At 43.9% G+C, this 25,489-nt stretch overlaps 1 long non-coding RNA gene across 2 annotated transcripts in view; it reads left to right on the top strand.

Annotated features, from left to right (window-relative positions):
* The first annotated feature begins 68 nt into the window (after window positions 1-68).
* The window catches only part of LOC131585825 (uncharacterized), a 42,043-nt gene continuing 16,622 nt past the window's right edge, over window positions 69-25,489 (top strand). For both annotated transcript variants that reach the window (XR_009279051.1, XR_009279052.1), the window contains exons 1-5: window positions 69-568; window positions 18,074-18,395; window positions 18,934-19,087; window positions 19,544-22,636; window positions 24,007-24,110. This is a non-coding gene — a long non-coding RNA (uncharacterized LOC131585825). The remainder of the gene's footprint in view (window positions 569-18,073; window positions 18,396-18,933; window positions 19,088-19,543; window positions 22,637-24,006; window positions 24,111-25,489) is intronic.

The raw sequence follows: 25,489 nt of genomic DNA, 5'->3' as shown, positions 1-25,489 counted from the left end.
TGCCCCGCCCCCAGCCTCGCCCCCCACACCGCACCCCGCGCGGCCCAAGCCCCGCCCCGCCCCGCGCGGCCCCGCCTGGCCCCGCCCCGCCTGCCGGGGCTCCGCTCCCCGCCCGCGGCCTCCGCTTCCCCCCGCCGCGGCGCGCGGGGCCGCTCTGACGTCAGCGCGCTGCTCGCCCCTCAGCCCCGCTGCGTCACTGCCGATGTCAAACCGTGCCCTTGTGCCCCTCAGTCCCGCGTGGAAGGGAAGGGGGGAGCGCTAGACTACATCTCCCATGACCACCGCGGCCCGCGGGGGCCTCGGCAGCGGCGATGGCGAGGCTGGCAGGGACCGCCTACGCGGCTGGCACCCCTCGGGCTCTGGGGTGACGCGCGGGCTCCTTCCTGAGGGGGCGCGGGACGACCCCAGCCCCACATCACCGCCAGGCCCCGCCTACTCCGCGCCCGGCGGCTAAAAATACTCCCCACAGGTAGCAACGCCCGGCGATTGGCTGCCTTCCCGAGCGGCCATCGCTGATTGGCCAGCGGAGCCAGGGGGCGGAGCCAGGCCGGGTTTTGGGGGACCGAGGGTGAGCGACGGCAGCGGCGGGCGGGGAGTGGATGGGTGCTGGGAGTGTCGAGGGGCTGCTCCTTGTGCGAGGGTCGGGGGGTTCTGGCGCCTCCAGGGGCACTGGAGTGTGAACTGGAACACTGGAGTGTTTTTAGTATTCCTTAAATCATCCCCCGGATTTGCTCTTAAACACCGCTCGGGGTGTTCAGGGTTGGCGCTGGGGCGGTTTCCCTCACACCGCCAGCAGGACCCTGCTCTGGAGGACGAATTGCGAAGGGATATATATGTGTATATATATATATATATGTATATATATATGTGATTCTCTGCCTCTTGCTCTGTTTGTATGATAATGAAGCATTTTGGCATAAGTGCTCCACGGGCCCCGGGAGAGATTTGGAAATGCCAATTAGAAGAAATGCCAAGACTCTTAACCCTTTGGAGAGACTATATATATGGGAATATAAGCTTAAAATATTAAGGGAAAGAAGAGAGTAATATTTAGGATTTACAGAGCTTAACATTTCTGATGGAATAGTTAAATCACTGTAAGACAGTTTTTATTCAGATGTATCAGTGCTGATGCTGTTGGGATTGTGGTATTACAAACGACTTGAAAATCTTGATTAAGACCCAAAATATTTACAATTCCCCCCTTTATTTCTCACTCATTTTTAAATCTAGAGGGTTGAAGATGCCTTCAGTGAAAACTGGGCCACTTGTCACTATGCACCCCAAATGGAAAATAAAGTGTGAAATGATAACAAGCACTGGCAACTAGGAGACTACTGGGAACTGCTGTAGCATCTCTGGGAATCTGAAAGAGAGTCCTGGGTATTTATTTTGATCAAAAAGAGACAAAGTGAAACAACTCCCTGAACAGAGAAGGTGAAAAGACAAATAGAGGGGGTTGTTTTGGTTTGGTTTGGTTTTGATATTAGAGCTCAGGAGTCTCCGTGGAACAACAAACACACGCTGGCAGGTGACATCAGATACTGGTGATGGTTCAGCTCTCGCTGTGCTCAGTTCTGGGGTGGCAGCAGCAGATTTCCCTTTGAAGTGGGAGAAACAGCACACTGCCTCAGATCACTGTTTTCAGGTGAGATTTCATGAGGAGCTTTACAAACCCGGTGGCTGCTGCTGAGCTGCTAAAAAAAGCCAGGTTTTAAAAGCAGAGACTTTCTTTTAAATGGCTTTAGTGTTACATGATAAGTATTAGAAGCATGAATTAAATGTACAGAGCTAAGACATTGGTAATCAAGGCAGTCATGGGATCCTTTAAAGCTGTAAAAATCGGGATGTGCTTTTCTGGGGCTTATGGAAAGGAAACTTCTCATGCAGTCCATGCTTTAGGAAAATTTAGTGTTAAATGCAACTAGACCGATTTTTAGGTCCCTCTCGCCCCAAACCATTCTATGATTCTAAATGTTAATGATGGGTCATTGGCCCAGGAGTAACCTTTGAGGATCAACCCCACTTCTAGTGTTCCAGTGAAAGTTTCAATTTATCCATGTTTGTCTGAAGAAATAGCTTTTAAACTGCAGTGATCACAGTGTAGTCCATACACAGCATGGACTACACAGTGGCCAAACTGTAGTAGTGTTAAATTATTAACACCTAAACCCAGAGTTTAATCCAGGATCATTTGTATTCTTAAAACCTCAACTGGCTTTTTGATCCACAAGGGTCAGATTAGGGCCTGCAGTATTTTTCAGCCCCTTTGATTAATATACAGCAATAACAGAATGTCTGCCTGCTAGAAAAATCTTTAAAAATGCAATCAATACAAAATAACCCCAGCAGCAAAATTTTGCTCATGTTGCCAGTTCTATTCAGCTGGAAGATTAATCTTAAAAGAAAAGAAAAACTATATATTCTCATCTCTTCTGACAGACCTTGACAAGTCTTCTCCCCAGCAGAGCAAATCAACACAAGTATTTCAGAGTAGGGAAGGAGGCAGGAGTGAGATTAGAAGTAGGAAGACTTTCTTAATCTATATTAAATAAGAAGGGTTTGATCTCATGCCCTGCTCATAGCCAGATCCTGCAATGCTGGCCAGCAGACAGCCATCAGCAGCTGAACTACAATTTCCATAGTCTCTGCAGAATAATCTTTAAGATCTCTGCATTGTAGAACAACTACATTACCATAAAACCTTGCCGAGACTGCACAGACTTGACAAAGAGACCTTCTTTTCTGCTAAAGAAAGCTAAATCTGATTCCTCAAATAATAACTAGCACTCTTTAAAAATCTAAATTAGTATTGCTTATTGATCAACACTGTGTCCAAATCCAAAATACTGTTTGTTAATCTTAAAAATTGTTTAAAGCAATCATATATAACCAAGACATTTTTTACTAATTATGTCAACGAGGACAAGAATTTTAAAGCTGCAGGAAGACAGGCTCAGAATTTCTACCACCCATGCTTTTCATAGAATCGTTTTCTCTGCTAAATGAATGTTGCTGTACAGAATATATAAGATTTATCCTGACGGTGGACATGGAGTTTTGTATCATACATTCCTCAATAGAGTGCAGACTCTTTTTTAACATTTTCTTATTTAGGATAACAATTCTCCCTTTAGCGTGGGAGACTGGGCTTTGATCTTGAAAAAATGGAAAGCTTTCCCCATTGTATTCATCCCTCTCTAGCCTGATTTTATCCATTTGCTGATTTTAACATGTGTTCTTTTTCCCCACCATCTATCAGTGTGAGCAACCAGGCCTGGCTGCTCTCCAGCAGATTTCTTAGCACTGAGTTTGAAATGGAATGTATATTCTTTTTCATTTCACTTTACCAGCAGTGATTTCTCTGTAAATACTGATTAGAAGGGGGGTCTGGACCTATCAGGTGTTGCCCAGTACCAAGAGCTCTCTGACCACAAAGGTTTTTTGATGTGGGAAACCACTAAATCACCTTGTAAGTGACATTTCAATGGAGTAAGAAATAAGCAGGAGCAGAATTCAGGCAAAGCAGCCAGGTCACCTTGTAGGAGAGCCCCAGTGTTGTCTGTAATCCTGTGAAGGTGTACGTGTTGGTTCCCAGCGATGGAGAGCAGCTGTCAGGCAGTGGCTGGCACAGCTCAAGCTGCCAAGGAAGTGCACATGGCAGAATGTGTGCCATGACTCTGTGCAACCTCCTGCCCCAGGGCAAACAGCCCAAGTTGTGCCCGGGCTTGGTCCTCTGCTGCTCAGGGGGCTGAAGAGTGGGAGCTGGGTCCTGGGAACGTGCAGGGAAGGGATGGAGGCAGTGTCTGTTGGTTTGGGCAGAGGTTCAGTTGTGACAGAGGGGGAAGAACAGCCCTTAAAGAGGAAGGAGGGAAATATTGCAGTTAAAGGGAGAGAATGGAGGACAGAGGGTGCAGTACCGATGGGCTGAGAACAGCCCAGCATTGATCACCCCATCCTGGAAACCCTGGAATTTTGGGTATCAGTTCCTGTGGGATGCTCTGGGTCTGGTCTGCCCCACAGCTTAGCTGGGAAAGCAAATCCAAAACACCAGCAACAGGACTTGCTCTGCTGTTCCAGTGTGTGTGATGTTAGTGTCTCTGGTGATGCCAATATTTTAGAAAGTTGGCTACCAAGAGCTGGAGCTCGAATGCCATAGACTGAAGGGCAGGTTCCAAGTCTGGGTATCTACAGCTTTTTGTAGGGAGTATACTGAAAAAAACCCCTTCTAAGTTGGTACTTAGATATTAGTTACTCATCTTAATAAAAAAAACAGCTCTCTATATGAGTATATATGTGCATATATATGTAATTTTTCTCTCAATATATGCAATTTTTCTGGGCCAACAGTAGAAGGAACTGATATGCAGGAGATTAGAGCTCAGAGCTCACAAGAACATCAGTCCCTCTTAAGTGGAATGCTACCAATAATATAGATTACCTGGAAAAATTTGAGCAAGACACAGAAATCAGTTGCTGGATAAGAAGGAGAAATAAAACCAGGAGAAATAAAGATTTTGCACCAAAGTTGTTTCTTCCCAAAGTTTCGTCCACCTTCAAAGATGAAACTTCAAGTGAAAATGTGGGTTGTTGTTTTGTCAGAAGATGGTATAAGGTAGGATCTGTTCCTGAAGATAAGCCTGATAAGTGACATTTTCAGAATGGGGTACAGATTCTGAGAAGGCCAGTAAAAAAGAATGAAATGAGGAGTAAGTAATCTAAAACTGCTGTGAAAAGTAATGGTCAGAAGTAGGTAGAAACTGTAACAGGAAGGGGAGGAATGGGAAATATTTTATGAGCATCAGAATTTCCTACAGCTGTGAATAAATGGGCTGAAGAAGGAAGGTTGATTTAATACATTAAAGAGGTTGACCTTTAAAGAAATTTTTATTAAAATCCAATATAATTTTTTCCTCGAGTTCACCTTTGTGCTGGGATCCTGCCAGTTTGTCAGTTCGCTGTGCAGTATCTGTTAATAGATAAAATTATGGGGTGAGGACCTGATAGCCATGATAGCTGATAGCCATGGAACTTCTAAGTTAATCAGCTTCAAGTGCTTTACTATGCTCATTCCAAACAGTGATTCATAAACAGTTTTAAAGAGACAGAAAGCTGCTTTTTAAATTGTCAATACTTTCATGGGGATCAAAAATAAACATTGAAGATGAAGGGCTGATCTTTTGCCCTTTCAGTTTCTGAATAGATGAAGGTAGCTTGAAAACATCTCACTAGGAATTTACTTAATAATTTCGTGTACTTAGCATTTTCCAGGAAGGCAAGGAAATCTTTATTTTCCTGAAAAAGGAATTCCAGGAAAACCATTCAGTCTTATTCAAGAGAGATACTGAATGTAAAAAAAATAGATAATGAATGGGGAAAAAAGTCAGTACAAAGAAATAGCTTTCATTCAGTCCATTTAAACTGAAAGAAGGAGGAATGAGGTATGACTGTTTACCATAACAGTCCAATAAACACAAAAATTCTGCTACTTTTTTGACATTCTGATTATCATCAGCTAGGGTAAAAAAAATACCAGTGGTCTCTTTTTGAAATAAATGGAAACTCAACTTTATTTAGGCAGAGATCCAACCAATACCACCTTTCCTGACTAACCACAGTGTTCTCTAAGCCAAATCTGCACTCTTTGGCTCTCCCAGCAATGCTTTTTGTTTACTTAGGAAGGATCAGTGAAGCCTTCACTATTTTCTAGTTCTTCAACAAAGTGATGTAGATGCTCCTTAAACGAGAAGAAGAGGAAGGATGTTTCCCTGTACTGTCAATTTATTATCAAGACAGGAAGGCACCTCAATTTTTTGCAATAAAACCCAGAAGAAAATATAATTTTAACATCCCCAAAAGATCTCCCTTGGTTCTTGCCTAAGAACTTAAAACAATCAAGAACAGTGCAGCTCAGTAGGAAGCCATCCATATTTTAAGCTTTCAGGCAACCCCTTTTTTCTGGAGCATGTGGCTGTTGACTGGGTTTCATATGCCTTCCTGCATACTATTCCTATCAGTAACTGTTTTATTCTGAGCCCAGGACTTGGAGAGTTTAATTAGTGACTACCAGGTGGCAGGCAGAATATCACCTTTAGGAAGGGCACTGGTTAGAGGTGTTGATGCTAGGTCTGGAGGCAGTCTGATTTGAGAAGTGCTGAGTTAACCTGCTGTGCTATCATGCTATGACTGTGTGAGTGATGGCGACTTCAAAGTAAATGAGTTCAAATGGGTCTTTTTAAGTCTGAAAATCGTCTTCATGAGAAGATCATTAAAACTATCTTAATTTAAAAGGAAACCAAACAAAACCCAACAAGGGTGTTTCCCAGATAAGCAGGGACCTAATATTAGTGCAGATATGAAGAGTTGAGTGGAAAGATGTCTGGATAGGACAGCTGAAGGTTTGACCCTGAATCTTTAAGGGTATTATCCATAGGGGGAAAAAAGCCAATGGAAATATCTCTTTAAGCTTGCTGTGCTACAGATCTGGTCCTTACTCAGCTCCTATTAAAGTCCATTGAGTCACAGAGACAGGAGCAATGGAAGGGAATGAAGATTCAAACTGTGTGTTTGCTTCTGAGACATACAAAATGGATTTTACACAGTTTGTGCATCCTGTTCATGTAAGGAGAAATTCATGGGAGACTCAGTCCAAATAGTAAATCACTCATTTCCTCTTCAGCTTCTGATTCCTAAAAGAGTAGTTCCCAACATAAGTGCCTTAAAAGATTAAGCAAAAAGTCATATTAGCTTAACATCGTTCCCGAACTGATGTCAAAATGCTGCATAAAACCACACCTTGAAATCCCCCAGGACAGTGCTCATGGGACTTGTCAATAACACAATTTCACAGAGATTCTTCTGTTTCACAGGTCACAGCTCTTTACCCCGTAATGGATAGATCACCCTCATGTACCTACATATGTAAGACCCACTTCATTAGAACAGAATGTTTTCTCTAGAACACAGAACCCAGTAGGAGCCATTATCTCATGTGCTATTATTTATGCAAAGACTTCAGACAGCTCCTGCACACAGCAGTGGATCTGTGCAGTCTCAAGAGCATCTGTAACAAAGATCTGCAGAAGCAGGGATAAAACAGCCATGTCACACAATTACATTGAGTTTGGAAATGGAAAGAAGAGATTTTTTTCTTGATCCCACATGACGATTATCTTGCATGCTGGGAAATGAGCACTCAGAGTGACATACTTTTTATTGTAGCTAATGGAACTCAGATTTGTAAAGAAAGTGATTCTACTGTGTGACCATATTATCTAAATTGCTTTGTCGCCAACGCATAAAAAACTGAATATAAAATTGCCTGAGCATAATTGAGTGCTGACTCACCCCCCGATTAGGGTAAATGGTGCAGTGTTCCAGGGTGCCTTGGAGCTTTCTATAGTCTCACAATCCTATGTGAAATCTCCTGATTGATTTTTTCCTCCTCCAAGCAAACTTATGTTTCATGATCCTATTTGAGGCTAGATGCTACAAATCCAGCTGCTGTCACAAGACATCTTCCCCCTGCTTTGTTATCTTGATCAATTTCCTGCTGAAACCCTCATCTTTCATCCTGGCTGGTGCAGTTGCCTCCCTTGTGATTATTCCAACTCCTGGCTCTCCATATTCATAGCCATTCTCTGAGCTCCAACTCTAACTCTCTAGTTTCTAAGGCTACATAGTGAGGATGTTTTCTCACAAAGAGCTTTTCCATAAATTCTTGCAATTTCATTTCAGTCTAACCCAAGGCTGCAAACAGACCTGACACTGCTCGGAACAGACTTTTATTAAAAGTACCTGCATACATGACCAAGTTAATGAAGACCTAAGTATTTTAAATGGATTTTTTTAAATCTTGAAAATAACCTCTTACTCATTTGGAGGTATAACTGTGTGATTATGCTTAAAACCAGAAGAATTCTCAGGTTTTGAAATTTAAGTGTAATAAGGGCAATTGTAAGAGGCAATGCCAGAGACCCGAGGTGAACTGAGCTATGGGTACTGGGAAGAGAGCTCAGATTTAGCTGACTGTGGCAGTAAGTCAAACCAGCACTTGTGCCTTGGATGATCTCTGTTTCAACACTCCCTCAGGTAGTGAAAAGAAAGAGCAGAAGAAGGGCTTTGACCTAAATGAATTACAGCAAAAAAGATCTTTTGCAAACCCTCCCACCTATGAGGATTTGCAAAAGATGCCAGCCCCGAGCTGGAGGATCTGGAAGTGAAAACAGTCATGGAAATGGCAGAAATTGGTATTGTTTCCAGTTATCTATGAACATCTTTCTAGCTGGCTGAACTATTTATTGCATGAGCAGCTGTTGAAAGCTGAGTAAGGAAGAGGCTGAAATTTGTTTCCTATATAAATGGGACTGGTTTCATATCAGAAAATAAAGAGTAACTTCAGCACATGTGTCAGGCTTACATTCTCCAGAAGTACTTGTTGCTGCACAGCCCAACCTTGTTCCTTACCAGGAATTGTAACTTTTGTTGCCTGATAAATTCTTTGCCTCAAAGAGGATAAATCCCATTTATCTCCAGCTCCAGAGAGATAATAATGCAATTGTTCCTTCACACCAGGAGATGTGCTCCCTGGAAATTCTCTTCTGAGTTTGATAATATTTTCTCCAAGATCTTCCTTCTGTAGAATAAGAAGAAATTTAATTGAAATGTGTTTCCAGAGACAAGTCCTTAAGAATAAAACTAATTTTAAAAAAACACCATAAATGTGGTAAGGAGGAGCAAATCCAAATTTCAGAGCTGATCTAAAGCTGGGTCAGAATCCAGCCAGAGTTAAGGATCTGGTCTCTTCTGGTTGATCAGCACAAAGGTTGAACCTTTGCAAAATAAAGCCACATTTAAAAGATGTAATGGGGAAAAGAAAGGAATCTCTAATGGTGAAGAAAGCAACACATTCTGAGATTTTAAAAAATGCTGTCTGAACCCTTTAAAGATAAGTGTGAAATACATGAAAGCATCCATGGCTTCCTCAGACAGGTTGGTGTTGGTTGTACTCTCAGCCCAAGGTGCATTTGACAGCTCTCTCTCACTTATATGGACAGAATTATGTTTGGAAAGCCCAATATTCCTGTCCAGATTGTTCTTGCTAGGTGCTTGACAGCAGCCTGCCCAAGTGGCATCCAATTAATTGTTAATGTCCCCAGTTCAGCTGGATGGGGGAAGTGCCTACATGACAAGAACATCACTGGGAAGACTCCAGGGAGACACCAGGGGATTTGCTGAGGGGAGCGATGGATTCAATGTCTGCAGCCACTCCAGCACTTCACCTCTTCATCCACAGCAACTGCTGGGTTACTCAGCTGCCATTTACTGTTGCCTTGCCAGGAGGAGTGTGGACAGAGCAGGGAGCAGAGCACTCTTGGCTGGAAGTCCTAGCTCTTTCTGCAGCAAAGATGAGCCCTTGGATGGAAATTCTTCGAAGGGATGAGGATGGGCAGACTGTCACTATGGGTGTCTTGGAGCAGGCAATCAGTCCTCCCTTTAACAAACAGAGATACAAGATGGTCAGAGAAGAACGTGCTTCTTAAATGTGTTGGAAAAAAGAGGCTGGGACATCTGTCATCCCTGATCCACAAAGCGATAGAGGTTCCTGAAGAAACAGCAACACCTGCACAGCCAAACAGGAGCAACTCTGCTGGTCCCGCCCTGCAGCTTGTGATCTAAACTATAACTAATGAGTGTAAAGGACCTGACAAAAAAGAGCTTCCACATAATCCCTTTTCTTAGGCCTTTGATTTTACTGGAACATGCACAGCAGTAAAATTCATATAGTTAATGGGAAAGCCATGTCCTGGCCTGACCCTGCCACAGAAAACAACAAAACAAAAAGGCAAGCTGGGGAGGATCCTTGGAGATTTGGGGTCATGTTCAGGGAGGATCCATGATTCAGCATGTCTGTTTACTAAATCTCCTCTAATTTGTCACGTAATGAAGGAGTGGGACAAACACCTGCAGCTCTAGGCTGCTGTTTCATTGTGAAAAGGTACGACTGGGGCAGTGACGAGCATCTGAGGAATAAATGAGTTTCAATTAGGACAGTAGGTCAGAAAGAGCAAGATGATTCATATCCAGGATGTCCTCCAACCCTCCACAATAGCACTCAGCAATTCTGTTCAGCTTTGCTCCTTCAAAGTGCCCACAAACACCCTGTCCTTTCCATGGCACTGGCAGGTAACAGGCAGAGAGGCTTGGGCGGGCACTGAGACCTACTGATTCCTGGAATAACTGAGATCAGCTGGGAAAAAATTGCCTTCCACAGCAACAGGAAGGAATGAGACAGCTCTGCCCTAGTCACAGCGTGCCACCGTTTGTTTAGAAATCAGGGGACATAAAGATTCACACCCCAAAATTAATAAATAAGGTACCCAGTATTAATAGTCTATTTTAGGGAGCTGTCTGCCTGCAGTTTTCCCAGGGGTAAGGAACAGGTCATCACAGATGGGGTTTAGGAGTGCTTGGCTCCTAGGTTAGCACCCCGTCAATGCCTCTGCTCAGCTGTGTAAATCATATTTTACTTGCTTGACTATGAGTTGCTGGGCAGTGGGATGTAATTTTCCATGCTTGCTGTTGGCACTGGGTTTTACCTTGACTTGTATCTGACAGTGCCAGCTCTGTCAACATTGTTTCGCCTCTTGGAAAATAATAATTAAGAAGCCTGGATGATAGGCATATATTAGTACCCAAGAATTCATGGCCAGCTCCACTTTAACCTAGTCACCGTAGTTTACTACTCTGCCACAAAATGTCTTTTCCAGGTTTACCTGAAGACTGGGATGTAAGAAAGCCTCAGGGGTGCCAGACATACACTGGATTGACTTTGATCTTTCTGAAGACAAATATTTTAAAGTTTAGATCAAGGAATCTTTTAATGAAACAAAGAAATCGTGCCACTTATATCAGTTCCAGATATAAATAAGTCTGCTAGAAATAAACAGGAGCAAGGCAAAAAGGAGACAGCCATGCTCTGCAATGTCAGCCCAAAGTGACTGATGGATGATGATATGGCTGGCTGAGAAAAAAAGTCAAAAAGTCTTGCTGCCATCCATCTGGCAAATCTTCCAAAGGATATTGCTGTACAATGGCACTGAATTGGTACCTGCTTTGCATTTCCTGCTATCAAGGAAGGCTATTCACTCCTTTAATGAAGTGAGGATTTTGTAATCTCTGCTAAGACTCTCACCTTAGGGACTCATTGTAGCCTTCCCCACAGCCAGTTGGAAAAATCTATAAGATTAAGTCCAGCTATAAACCAGCACTTGCCAAGCCCACCATTAAACCACGTCCCCAAATGCCACCCCTGCAAGTCCTTTAGATACCTACAGGGATGGTGACTCCATCACTGCCCTGGGCAGCCTGCTCCAATTCTTGGCATCCCTTTAGGTGAAGAAATTTTTCCTAATATCATCATAGGATCATGGAATGGTTGGGGTTGGAAGGGACCTCTGGAGATGCTTGATCCAGACCCCTGCTAATGCTGGCTTACCCAGAGTAGGTTGCACAAAGGAAAAATGCTTTTTAAAAAGATCTTCCCATAGTAAAGATGCTCTTGGACATTTAGGGCATCACTAAAATGCAGAGCACACCTGACTCCATCCAGGCTACTCCAGACCCTCTACCTGTTCACAGCTCAGGGTTCTGTTCCCTTGTCCTGCAGGGGAGGCAGAAGTTCACAGCACCAGGATTTGTAGCACATCCATACTCTTGCTCCAGAAGCATCATTACTTCATGCTTGGAGCTGAAGAGCCACATTTCATACTTCTGAACAGTATAAGGCTTATTTTCATAACCCAGTCATTTGGACTCTACCACAGAAGGAGTAAATATCACCACTGGCCATTTCCTAATGAATGAGGTAACAATGTCACTTCAAAACACCCCAAAATTTTTCCATGAAAACAAAAGATCTCTAAAGAGCAGGCTGCCTGAATTAATATTAATGACTTTTTTTCCCCCGTTTCTTCAGCTCTTCCCATGTGGTCCACAATCAGCTGTAACTGAGTTCATGACCCTCCTGAGTTGTGATGAAGCACAATGGTTTCAGACCATGTAACTGGGAGTACCAGCACATGGATAGCCCTGACTGAGGAGCAGCTGCTTATCTGGTGACCAGACACTTCTGGGTTTTAACATGGGCCCACTAAAAGCAGTTTTCAGCCTAAAAGATCTTTGATACTGAAACTAGAGTTAACCTGGATGGTGAGCAGAGGAGGTCATCTGCTCTGAGAAATAAACCAAGGGAGAAGGGGTTGGGAGAAGAGTGGGAAGATAACAAAGGAGAGGGACTCTTTAGGGAGAGGAATTAATTTGGAAACATGCAGTGATGGAAAAAGGAATACAGGAAAAACTGATGTTGCCTCTCCCCCTCACTCCCTACCAGGTCCCTGTCCCCACTCAAGTGCCAGCCACATTCGTAATTTGTAATTCTCAGCCTTCTTAGATAGATGGGGCTAAGAAGCAAAAGCTGTCTCAAAGCAGCTCCTCTCACCTTTGCTACTGCCAATTTTAGTAATTTTTAGTCAATTTGGTTTGGTTGTTAATAAGGACTTGATTCTAATTTCACCATGTGCAGCAGTAACTTGTTAACAAGCTGCTCCAGGAGATCTTTATAGGACAGTGGAAACCAGGGAGAGGAAATAATTACAGTATTTCCACCTATGGTAGTCTGCTGCAGGGCAAGTATAAATAGATCCATAAGTGTTTGTTCGCTTAAAAGTTCAGCCCAACTGCTTTCTCAATTGCCAGCAGCAGAGTTAATGGATGGGGTTTTTTGTTAAAAAATGAGGGCAAAGATCATCTACTAAATATCACCCTCCCTTTCTAGACTGCAAGTAGTATTTAAAAAGGTACAGAATTTTTACCAAAAACAGATGTTAGGTGTATAAAAGTACAGGCAGTTTTTCAAAGACATTGTTTGTTTGGAATGGGAAGGACAATTAGCTCAGAAAACTCAATTCAGCTTCAGAACAGAGGAACTTAATGGGGAAAAAAAGAAGGAATTTACATTTCATTCACTTGGTGCATCCAAAAAGCTCTGGAGTGGTGTATGCAAAGAGTAGCTCCCTTTGGAGCAGCACCACAAGCTTTGAGAAAGCAGTTGCTAAAGTGTCTGAAAGCAGCCTGTTTCTTATCCTCTGCTCTCTGAGGAGGGATAACAACACAATGCCCACATGGGGTGGAACAGGAGTCTCAGCAGGTTATGGGGACATTGATCTGTGAGCTGGGCAGTGGGACACTTGCATCCAGTTTGAGCATCCCAGAAATAACCTACCTGCCTCAAAGAAGGTTTGGAGACCTCTCCTCAGGGCCCAGCACACCTTGGTGCAGGAGGAAGAAGAGCCCAGTGTGGGTGGCCTGGACCTCTCTCCAGGAGCAGCCCTCCCACAGCTCCATCTACTCGTGGCTGCAACCCAAATCCCTGCCAACATTGATTTTTCCCTGCACCAAATTGTTTAAATAAACTCCCCCAGTGTGGACTCAAAGAAATGCAATAAACATTGTTTGTGTGGCTCCTTGGGAGCTCAGTTAATGGGCCGCCTGGAAGGACTTTCTAGGCAAATGTGCTGCTTCTGGCCACACACACTGAAACCCACCTTGCATTCCATCAGTGCACCCCATCAGCCCCTCAGTGCAATACCCTGCTTCTGCCTATTGTTCAAGCTTCAGGTACCACGTTTAGCCAAACAATAGCTAAGAAACAAAAGACATTTTAAGTGACTTGTGGCAGCTGTTGAGCACCAGCTGCCCTTTTTGTGTTCTACCATGTCTTCTGTCCTGATGCTCTGTGCTCAGGTCTCCTGGGTCCCATCCAGCTGCAAAAGCCCAAAGCTACAGTGAGAGGAACAATCTAATCTGGTAGGAAAATAAAACAGCTGATGACTCATAAAAGCAAAAGGGACAGATATTTGAAAAGGAAAATAGCAGAACAGATTCAGATGTGAGTACTAGCACAGGAGTGCCTGGAAAAGTAGCAAGTTCTGCAGCATTTTTCCACTGGAGCCCCCAATCAGCTTCAGTGGAGCCAGGACTCAAACCTGTGGTTCCAGGTAGCCTTAATAAAGCTTGGATCTGAATTAAACCACTCTTCTGCATGCCTGGGGATGTGGTGACATGTGGCAGCCTTGGCTGCTTGAGGCTGCCCTGGAGCTGAAGAATCTGAAGGAACATGTTCATGAGTGACAGCCCAAAGCAGTGGTACAGAGCTGTGTGCAGCCACAGGAGCTGGGGCTCTGCTGGAGTCTGAGATAGCCTGAGGGGGAAGGAGCTGTTTGCAGGTTTCCCATGGGGAGCTGAATCCAAAATCAACTCTTTTGAAGGCAGCAACAACAACACAAGACCCTGGGCAGCACAGGGATGCATGGGTGGCTCTAGGAGAGGAGGATGGCAGGCTGAGTTCACTCACCTGAACGCCCACCTTCCCCTGGAGGAGCAGCAGGTGGAGTCAGTGGCTGCTCTTCAGGGGAAGAGGGACCCCGGGCTGGCTCAGACACCCCTGTGATGGGGAAGGGTGGGGAATAATCCCTGGGACTGATGGGACCCCCTCATAGCCCAGCTGTAGCACTTGGGGCTGTTACCTCTGTGGTCCCTTCTCTCTCTCCAAGGCAGTGTAACGAGGCCAGTGCAAATCTGAAGAAGAGAGATTTCCTTTACTCGAGGTTTCCTATTCAAAGTTACAGCTATTGACAGATTTTTTTCTACTGCTACACTTGGTGGAAGCTGATAGTATTTATTAAGTTGATCCCAGGCACCAGAGCTGGATACACAGGCAATCACTGGAGCCTGTTGTGTTTGCATGAATGTACTAATCCTGCCTCTGCTTCCTGAATGCACAAAGCCATGTATAGGACTATTCAGCTCCCAGAGACTTGGAGATGGCTGCAGAGGGCGAGACAATGCTTTTAATATGGAGAACTCCAAGGCAAGCTATTTTGGTGCCTCAGGATCATTAACATTTTTGAATGTCTGAGAAGCTGCTAACATTTATAAGACATTACAACCAAGATTCATTCTCCCAAATGGAGAAAGAGCTCCTATTTTTCACACACACTCTACATATTGATAATTTTCTCATTTTCTGATATGACAGGGATTTTTATCTCCACTGAGACAAGATGACTGATAGATGGAGATAAGAATTTCTCATAAAGAGAAGCAATGTATTTTTACACAGCTGAGGCTGGAAGAAAGCAATAATTGTCTTAATGCATAGGTACAGCCCTCCAGAATGGCTGATTATTTACTTCAAGGCTCAGTCATCACTGACCAGAATGCCAGGCATGTCTTCCCAAACCAAGATGTGAGCTGAGATCAGTGCAAACAAACCCTCACCCCTCTGTCCACCTGCTGTGCTGCTGTTGGGTGATGAAGGCTGGTCCTGGGTGGAGATGCCAGCCTGGGATACTCCGACCATGGTGGGTCAGACCAGCAGAGATTCACCAGCACCTCTGTCATGGTGAGCCCCACAGTGAGCCACAGAGCTGGCACTTGGCACAGGCTGAGTTCAGTTTTAGGGTCATTCTCAGCAAATGCTTGGAGAGTCTCTGGAACTTGAGGCAGGAGTTAGAGCTGCCACTGCAGAACTCATCTGGGATCTGCCTAAAAAAATGACAACAAAAACCACCCAAACCCCCTCAAAACAACAATAATAATAAAAAGAAAAATTAAAACAAACAAACAAAACCCCCACTAAAACCCCCAGGAGAAAGTCAGAGAAACTGCTTCCAGCTCTTGGGCCAGGACAAAGCCTTGGAGCAGCAGGAGAGCAGGAGTACCCATTCTCAGCATCACCACCGCTTCTGTCCCCCTAGAGCAGCTGAGCAGCTTTGCTTCCTGCAGGGATCCTCTGGAACTGTGAGACTTTTCCCATGCTAGACCACATCTTGCAGGGTTGTAGCTGTTGTACTGGTACACACAAGCCAAAATTTACACCCCTTTACCTGCTTTCCTCCCAGCCTTCTCTTACACCTGTTCTCCCCTCTCACTATCTGCAGATTCTGTTCTTTTCTGCTGTTCCTAATAGCTTCCATCTGTGCCAAGTCCCATCCTACTCAGCTCTCTTTAAACCTCAGACCTTGGGCAGAGCTTTTCTGCATTCATCTCCCAGCAAGCTTTTGTCTCTTTGACGTCTAGGTTCTCTTTGTTTGTGCTTTTCTCTCTGGATCTGGGAATTATTCTGCTTCAGTTGATGCATGGATACAGGCCCTGATATTTTGTTGAACTCTGTGGGATCTCTTCTGCTTAGCAGGTGCAGTGGTGGATGTGGCTGCTCCTGGCACCAGCAGCACCCATGGTGTTGGAAAGGCCTTGAGAGGGTAATGTGTATCTCAAGCAGTAGGCAGCTTATCTTGTGCTAGACATTGGCTTGAGAGAGACATTATCCCTGGCCAGCTCCAGAGAGACATTTTCCATGGCATCCCTGCCCAGGAATAGATCCTGACTTCATGAAACAGAGGAACTGATTGTACAGGAGTGTGCTGCTCACTGGAGGATGGCACGGCCAAAGGGAATGGCATGGGGTCACCCCTGCATGTTTTGTTCTCTGATGCCTCAGATCAGGATCTTGATAAAAAGCTTCGGATCTGAGCAGCTCCTGCTGGCAGCAAGTGCTCCCCCTGGAGCATGACAGGTCCCAGAATATGTGTGCCAAGAGGATCTTTTATTTGGAAAACAAATGGTAATGCCTATTTATAAACCTCTGCTTAGAGTAAGGCAGGCCAGGAGGAAAAAATGCACCCATGGGTGAGTGAAGGTGCTTGGTGAGGAACAGGGCAGCCCCGAATTATGGGGCAGCAGTGAGCAAGTGACTTTACCTTTTCTTTTTTGCCTCCTACTGATTTAGTCTGGAAGCATTTCAGTGGGCACTTTGTCTAGTTATACGGTGATAAAACCCTGGACTCAATAACTGTGATCTGCTATCTGGCATCAGAGCAATACAAATAACAATAAAACAAGCAAAATAGAGGTGAGCCAGGCTGGTTTTCACTTGGAAAAACATCAGTGATCCTTATTACTCACTAGCTCTCCACTGCCACCACTGAGGCTGAACTTGTAGGGAGGCTGTATTTTGCTCAGGTCCTTCTAAAAAAGGTTCTCCCTGGGGTTTTGGAGGGTTGATGGTTGCATATCCACATCAACAGGACCATGTATAAGCAGCCTTTTTTCAGAGCAAAAGCCTTTTAGCATCTGACCCCTGTGGAACCACGAGGCTGAAGAAACAGCACAGCATGGAGAGGCCACAGCCCATGGTGGGACAGTCAATCCTTGAGGCCTTGGTTTTCATCTGGGGGGAAGAAACAGAGGAGGGAGCCTGGAGGAGGCCCTCAGGCTGGCTGAGGTCACCCCTGGGATCCTGAGCCATGGCTCTGTCATGCCACGCAGAGTATCATCACAACAGCCCTGATGCATCCAAAACACAGAGAAGCGGCCAAGTCCAGCTGGAGGTTGATTCCTGCTATTGAGATTTTTATTCATTAATTTGTAGCTCACTTGCTTTCTTTTGGCACCATTTTTCTCTGCAAGTGAAAAATTTCCCCTGAATCACTACGTGTTATTTCCACTTGTCAAGATAAAGGTTAGTGAAATACCAGTAACTGCATCACAAATCCAGCTCCATATCTATCCAGGATTTTATATGGCAAGTTATACTGCACAGCCTGTTCCTAGAAAAGGCTGTGATTAAAAAAAACTAAAACTGTCAGAGGTCAAGAAATTCATAGTTAGAGCAGCATAGCCTCTGCCCTTCTCTCCTCACATCTTGCCTGCAGGACAAGGAATAAAAAACCTCCTGGAACTGGCACAAACAAGTGTGGGACGAGATTTCCTCCAGCACACAAGATTCTGCAGGATTGTGGTATTTAAAGAGCATTTTAGTTTGCAAATGTTTCCTGCATCTGGAAAATGGTTACTTGGATATTTATACACTTCGTAAATAATATATAAAATACACAAATACCATAGAATCATAGAATATCTTGAGTTGGAAAAGACCATTGAGTCCTATAAATAGATACAGAATTTAGAAGCAACATGATGCTATAATTGACATATATCTTTCTTCAAATAGATTTGCACCAGAGGCACAAGGAGAATTTGACACACTTGCTGCAAAGAGGTTTTCATGCCCCGAACGTGAAACCACCAGGACTGGCTGAAGGACACTCTGTGCCCAGGGACTGGGGAGCTGAGACCTGAAATGGATGAGCTATTTTACTGCTATTTTACTGCTGCAAACGCCTCTTCAAGATGTGCTGGCACAGCCTCACTCCCCAAGTTAAACACTTGGAAACACAGAAGATGCCCCTGTCCAGCAGCAGTTGGGGCACGTGAAGTTTCAGGAAGGAAGGGAGGAGCTGCTTTGTTTTCTTCCTAGGGAAGGCCAGCGATGGGTGAGTGTTGAGAACTGCCATTTGGGGTGAGTCAGGAGATTGGCATGGGGTGGTTTGCATTAATACTGGCTTGAACACATGCCAGAGAGGATTTCCAAAATTCACAGCCAGTTATTTCTCATCATAGAGATCCTATAGCCTGTTCTTCCACTCTGAGGCATGCAATCAAAAGCCTGCAGAAATTATTCTGAGAAGGTTTGTTTGTTCTGTAAATATATATTTAAAATCTTGAATAAAGATGACTAAGTTTGAAGAAAAAAACAAAACAATAACATCTAACAGAGCAATCCGTCATACAGAGAGTCTTATCCCTCCCTTGGAAGTGGATTGAAAAGCATTGTTATGAAATCCCAGTGCAGATTTTATTATGGGCTAAATCAAAATGCTTTGGAGTTTTTGGAATTCAGATCTGAAGTTCAATGTTTCAGCCCATATGCTCCATCTAAAAGTAAGATAAATGAAAGGATGTGCTTTTCCTTCCTTTTGATATGCAAAGATTTAGATGAAATGCTTACTTTCCAATTTGCTTTTTCAATAGAATTTCACTAGAGATCCTACCAACATTAAATACTCTGTGAAGCCTCAGGAGCTCCTGAGATGATGGATGACATCAAGAGCCAAAAGAACATGTACAAAGCATCTGCAGAAAGAGATCCTTAATGACTGTGTGAAGTCTGTTGATTTGTTGCCAGGTACTTAACTTAAAGCTTGTGTTGTCATATATCTAACTTTAATGAACCAGTTGCAGAAAGGAAATCTCTGTTAAAAAATTCAGTCCTGTCCCTTCAGCTGCAGTGTGAGCAGTAACACACTTCATTGGATACTCTCAGCAAGTCTCTCATTAAAACAGTAGCACCAGATGAGATCTGATTTTCCTAATATTTGTCGACTACAATGCAAGACTGAAAATATTTGAGATTTTATGTATTTCTGAAGAACGGATTTTAAAAAAACAGCAAAACAATCAATTTTAATTTTAATTTTTCAGTATTTTACTACTGAAGTTTAATATCAATAATAATATTTTTTTTAAAAAAAAATTAACCACTAGATGACTTTAATTGTTATGGCCATGCTTAATTTTTGGTATCAAATTCTTATCTTTAAAAAATTCTGTTCTTTCTTTTTGTTAATCTTATATTCTTCAGCACATGCTCTCACTCTCCATGTCAGCGTTTGCAACAATGGGATCCTCACTTTGGAAATTTCAGCTGCTTATAGGAAGTTTAGGTGTTCAAAATGGCCACTGCAATGGGCTTGTATAACATCTAAGGCACAGAAATCCACCATAATTTTGAAGAATAAAGTGGGAATTAATTTTTCATTATTGGAAGAAATACTTTGTTTTCTGCTATTACAAGGAATGATCAAAGACTCGGAGCCCTTTGGAAAGAGTTTCCAATAGTGTGGCATTTAATGCGAGCAATTTGTGATTACTGTTGGAGCACAAAAACATTGTAAATCTGAAGGAGAGCCCAGAAGGCAGGATTGAGCATCTCCCGTGTCCTAGATTCAGCAGAGGAACTGATGTGAAAAAGAAGCAGGATCTGCTGGATGGAAAGCTCAAACGATGTATCACAGGAAATACAATTTCCCTGCTGTTTGCACGGGCTCTAGTCCAGAAGCAGCAGTGCATCTGGGTAGTGGATTTGCAAAATGTTTGCTGGCTGTGGTTCCTCCTCCAGGTTTTCAGAGGATCCACCCAAAGGGAACAGGCTCAGGTACGGAGACTTCCCCCATTCAGCCAGCAAGCAGGGCACCAATGCTTCCTTTGAACAGAAATGCCTGAATATAAACATCTACATATCTTTGGCAGCTCTTGACTACAAGATATGAAAAGGGAATTGCCTGTTTTCTGTTTTAAGCCAAACACAAGTTTTAAGCAGCACACAGAGACATTTGTAGGAATTCTCCACCAAGCATAAGCCAGTACAGAATCAACGAGGCATCACTGCAGACCCTTGGGCACGGTGCATGGTCCTCCCAGCAGGACATAAATCTGCCCTTAATGGGAATTACTTCATTTCCATTCAGGAGTTTGCCCACCAGTTCAGCACTGTGCCAAAGGGGTAATCAGGGGCCATCAGGTTTCATAAGACTTAAGTGCAACTTAATTGTCTTTGAAAGAGGATTTTTTTCAGCTGGAGCAAGAGCAGCTTGGTCAGGGCAGTGCCTGTGGCTCACCTAAAAACTCCCCCAGCACAGCACTGAGCTCTGTGGGTCATGTGGAAGAGAGAGCACCTCTGGGAAAAGAAGTGCTGTGATAAGATTTGATTCAGAGAAATTCAGGACTTCTGTAGTGTACCGGTTTAATATCAGCCAAGTAGATAATTTCACTTATTGCTCTCTCTTCCAAAAGCACACTGAGGTGCTTGGATGGCCCAGCTGCAGTCAGAGCAGAGCATCCCCCTGCTCTACCTGGATTTCTTTCTAATTTAGAAGAACTGAGCGTTCTCTTTCTGTGTAGGAACACAGATTCATGCCAGCACGTGAGTCCCATGTGCTGTGGGTTTGTCAGACAGGGGCACAGTCCCTGTCCCTCCAGATCAGCTCCAGACATTGTCCACAGCCCTACATTGACTCACCTGTCTTATCATTTTGGGTGTGGGGTCTGGTTTGCCTTCAGTCTTTTCCTGGCACATGCAAATCCAGATTACCTGGATATTTAAATCAAGTTCATTGTCATGCTAGCTGAACACCTTATAAAGGGATATTGATCAAGAAAGAATAATGAGCCTTCAAATTCCCCTAAGCTGTAAGGACAAAGTGCTCAAGTAAAACATCCCTCATTCTAAATGAGTCCTTACTTCTAAGTCTTCTGCATACTCAAAACAAGGTAAACTAAACACTGGGACAAATGGATGAAGCTAAGTACTCCTCAGAAAGATGGACGTCTGTTTTACCCTCTCTTCCTTTCAAAGCAATTCATGCCATCATCCTGTGAAACAATCTGAGTAAGTCCCTGGAACTCAAGACATTTATTTGAGACCCTCTGACTCACTGACTTTTCTCTTTTTCTGTCCACAGTGAATCTTGCTGAACAGGTTGAACCAAAATTATCTTCTTGCAAACATTCTGTAAATAGATCAATGCCATATCCTGTATCAAACACTCCCTACCTGGAGCCCATTGAATAAATGGATGTCTTTGCTATGAAATTATAAACCAGAACTTCATGTGGCATCATACCCATACAGATTTGAAATAATTTAGCTTTCAGCAGGGTTTTCAGCATTTCAGTAAGAGCAGTATAAATAGCCACAGTGTCTCAGCATTGCAAAGGACAGGGATTAAGGTCAGCAGCCACAGTGCAGTGGTTGGCCTTTGAAGACTGGAGCAGACTACAGAAGGTGCAGGGTACCTGGGGCTCCCATTCAACTGTGATGGGGCTGTGGATGCCTTGTATTACTTGATTATCACTCTGGAGGGATTTGAACGAGAAGCAGATGTGTGGAAACTTGCAAGATACTTTTGAATAACAGAAGGTCTCTTGCAGAGAGGACAAGGCTGGTTCAAGACCAAAGCACCAGCTCCTGCGTGGAGCAAAGTTCCATGTTGTCCATGTTGTCCCAGTGGAGCACAGCTCACCCACCCAAAGGAAACCTCACACCACAGGTGTTTGCTGGGTAAAAAACAAGTCACCCCTGAGATATCAGCACTGGAGAGAAACAGAGGAAGAGCTGCAATGGGTGCTCCTCACCTCGTGTGACTCACCTCAAGAAGATGTGTGGGTTTGGGTATTTTTAAAGCTGACAGAGGGCAGGTTAAATTAGGTACAAAGAAGAAATTCTTCCCAGTGAGGCTGATAGTGTGCTGGCATGGATTGCCCAGAGAAGCTGTGGCTGCCCCATACCTGGAAGTATCCCAGGCCAGCTTGGATGAGGCTTGGAGTAACCTGGTCTGGTGGAAGGTGTCCCTGCCCATGGCAGGGGTTTGGAACTGGATGAGTGTTAAAGGTCCTTCCCATCCCCAGCTATTCTATGAGTCTGTTGGGAGAGTGACACACATAAGGCACTGAAATACATTCAGGTACCCCAGAGAGTCATCTGAATTGTGCTGGAGATACACAGCTCAGAGTCCAAGCTGCAGGAAACCATGAGGACTGAGAGCAACCCGAGCAGCCCTGGTGGGTCAGATGGCTGCTGGCTTTCTCAGGCTGAGCAGCACTCACTCCACAGCCAGATCCCCCACAGCCAGGGGAAGGCTCTGGACAACAAACCTGGCATCAGATGGGCCTTGGGGTGAGTCACACGCTCTCTGAGAAGGGACTCTGCCACCTTCATTAGTCTTATCTGGGAATTGCTCTGAAACAAAGCATTTTGTGAGCCTGAACAAAAACACTGGGGAGCGCTCGGCAGCGAATTCTTTCACATGCTGCCTTTTTGTTTTCTATGATTTGCAGCGTTTCTGGCAAAAACATTTCCTCTGACTGTTTTCCTTCTAGAAACAGTCTTCTTCCAGACAGGGCTACTCTGCTGATATTTAGCAGGGTAGACACAGGGCTATTTAAAACACAGAGCTGGAACATTAGCAAAACACTTGTCTCATTCCAAGACAAGCAGGGAAGGGGAGGGTGCACATTGCCGAGTGCAACCTTGCTTGTCCCTGGGAGGTTTGTGCCTGCATCATGCCGATATGTGCTGAATTTAAGGCTTCTGGGGATGAAGTATGTGGCAAAATCTGACAAGAGTTTTTAGAAGCTGCTAGTTCACAGCCTTGAGCATTTATGATTTTTGGCTGCCAGTTCTCACACACATTGCGGTCAGCAGTTTAATTATTTACCAGGCTCTGTACAGTACTGTTCAAGCAGCCACCATCAAATTTGACATTTTGATATTGTGAGGGTAATTGGGTAATTTTTTTTTTCTTCCCCTCCCACCAGCTCCAACCCCCTATTCTGCTGGGAGATGCAGAGTCATAGCTCTGCTGGCTTGGCTTCCTGCCACCTCACTGCTCCTTTAAAATCCCATACCTCCCATTGAAGGAACTCAGTGTCCTGTTCACCAGGAGGACGTCAATGTTTCTATGGAAACTCTTCCCAAAGATTCTTGCTCCACGCTGCTGCTGCTGCGTATTGTATGACTGGCTTTGTATACTGCAATTCATTATCCAGGCTGTGACGAAAAAGGAGCAGCTTTCTGCCCAATGGGAAAAAACATTAAATGAAAATAAAAACCCAAAACACTAACCCCCTCGCTCCACCACCTTAATATTAATAAAATAAGCCACTAAAACCAAAGGTGTTGAAGTTGTTTAGCATTTGAGCTATGAATGGAATCTGCTCGCCTGTGCTCCTTGCAGTGAAAAATACCCTTTCCTGAATAATTAACTCAGCTGAAGAAGCTTATAAATTCTTTGTAAGGTCCCTTTTCCTTCCGAGTAACAAGAAGAAAATTTTCCACCCCTCACAATTACAATTCTGATGATGGATGAGTGTCACGTAGGTAACAAATGTGCCTGCGCAGGAACCCTGTGCATGAACTGCGTGGAGAGCAGGGAAAGCTCAAACCCAGGCTCAGATTTTGCATTTGAATTAATGTCTGCAAAGGGGATGCAGAATTAATAGGCTGAAGGACAATTCACATTAATTTCTCATTTGCCTCAATAACAGGAAGTCTCTGGGACCAGCGGAGAGCGTGGTGACAATGTTTACATGCATGTCCCTTACTAATGATGTCCAAAGGTGGCCAGATTACCTCTGCAGATGAGCTCCAGGTATTTCATATTTAACAGGTAAAATGGTACAGATTTTGTTCCCACCTCTATCACAGATTTGCTGTTATTTTGTATTCAGGCATCACTGTTAACTTTGAAAACAGGAATTTCTGGGTGCTGCTCTGAAGGAGCCTGATTTTCTTGACTTCCACTGGATCACTGATGGGCTCTTGGCACCTCAGACAATCAGATTTCAGGTGTCCCAAAGCATGTACTTCAAACCCAAGGTACTCAGCTCACAAGACATGCAGAAAGACAGCTCCTTAACCCAGAAGAACTTTGAGATCTGAAGAAAAACATTACACTCTTCTACTATGCTGGGAACCAGCACTGAGTAAAAACCTGAGTAAAATGAAGATGAGAGGAGACAAGTATTTTATTTTTAAACCTTATGAATTTCTGAGTAGTTCTGCTTTGTCGCTTTCCTAGAGAGGAAGATCAGAATTTCAAACTCTGCTCCCTCCCTGATACCACGCTAAAGACTTGTATTACCATTAATTGATGTTTCTGAGTGCATTCGCATTGATTTACTCCAGCCGTGCTCTTTATGCAGGGAACATTCTATTCTCAGAGCATAATCTAGACCCATATGAACAATATAGATGTTTCCTGATAACATAATTTAGAAAGAGGAGACATAATTACTGCCTGTGCTGAATGCACAGCATCTCTCTGCTTGCCAGAGTGCTGCAAACCCATGACCCCTTTCAGAATCCATACAGGGAGAAAAGTCACAAATCCTTCAATGTGGTTCTCATTTTGCCATTTTCATCTTATTAAATATGCTGGTCCTTGTGCCTTTGATTTTAACTTCCTAAGGATAGCTCATGCTGAAATTATTTAGAAGGCTCTCAGAGGCTCTTAGATGAAATTCAGGGATCATTCCTGCAGAAATGTGTCTGTTTGTGGGATGTGGGACAGCAGCAACTTGGGCATCTGCTGAGGAAAAATTGGGAGGGGACCCAGCAAGTTCTCCCTCAGGTTCTTTTAAGAAGTGCAACAAAGCAGATTCTTGTTGTTAAGGACTTCCCTTAAATACTTTTAGAGGAGATTGGAATTCATTTGACCTGCTCCAAAACCAGTTGGCTTGGCTGTGCATAGTCCAGTTGCTGTGATTTAAAATGAGTAGTTGGAGTGCTTTTGTCTTCTAAATCATCCCACAAACAGTGTGCTTCACTGTCATCTCTCTGTTGGAAGGATATCCAGGGTGAGACATTGCAATTCAAATTTTCATCTCTAGGGTCAAATCTGTTTCAGTTCAGTAATGCCTAGAAAGCCCAGCCGTGCAGCGGGGTTTAATGTGAAATAAGCAAGCTCCCTCCATGGGACAGTAATTCGAGATTCACAGCACAGAAAAATTACCACTGTAATTGCTCTCT

Source organism: Poecile atricapillus, chromosome 17 (genome assembly GCF_030490865.1).
Source record: "Poecile atricapillus isolate bPoeAtr1 chromosome 17, bPoeAtr1.hap1, whole genome shotgun sequence".
NCBI lineage: Eukaryota > Metazoa > Chordata > Aves > Passeriformes > Paridae > Poecile > Poecile atricapillus.
The sequence above is the reverse complement of the archived record's forward strand: the minus strand, read 5'-3'. Positions and strand labels throughout refer to the sequence as shown.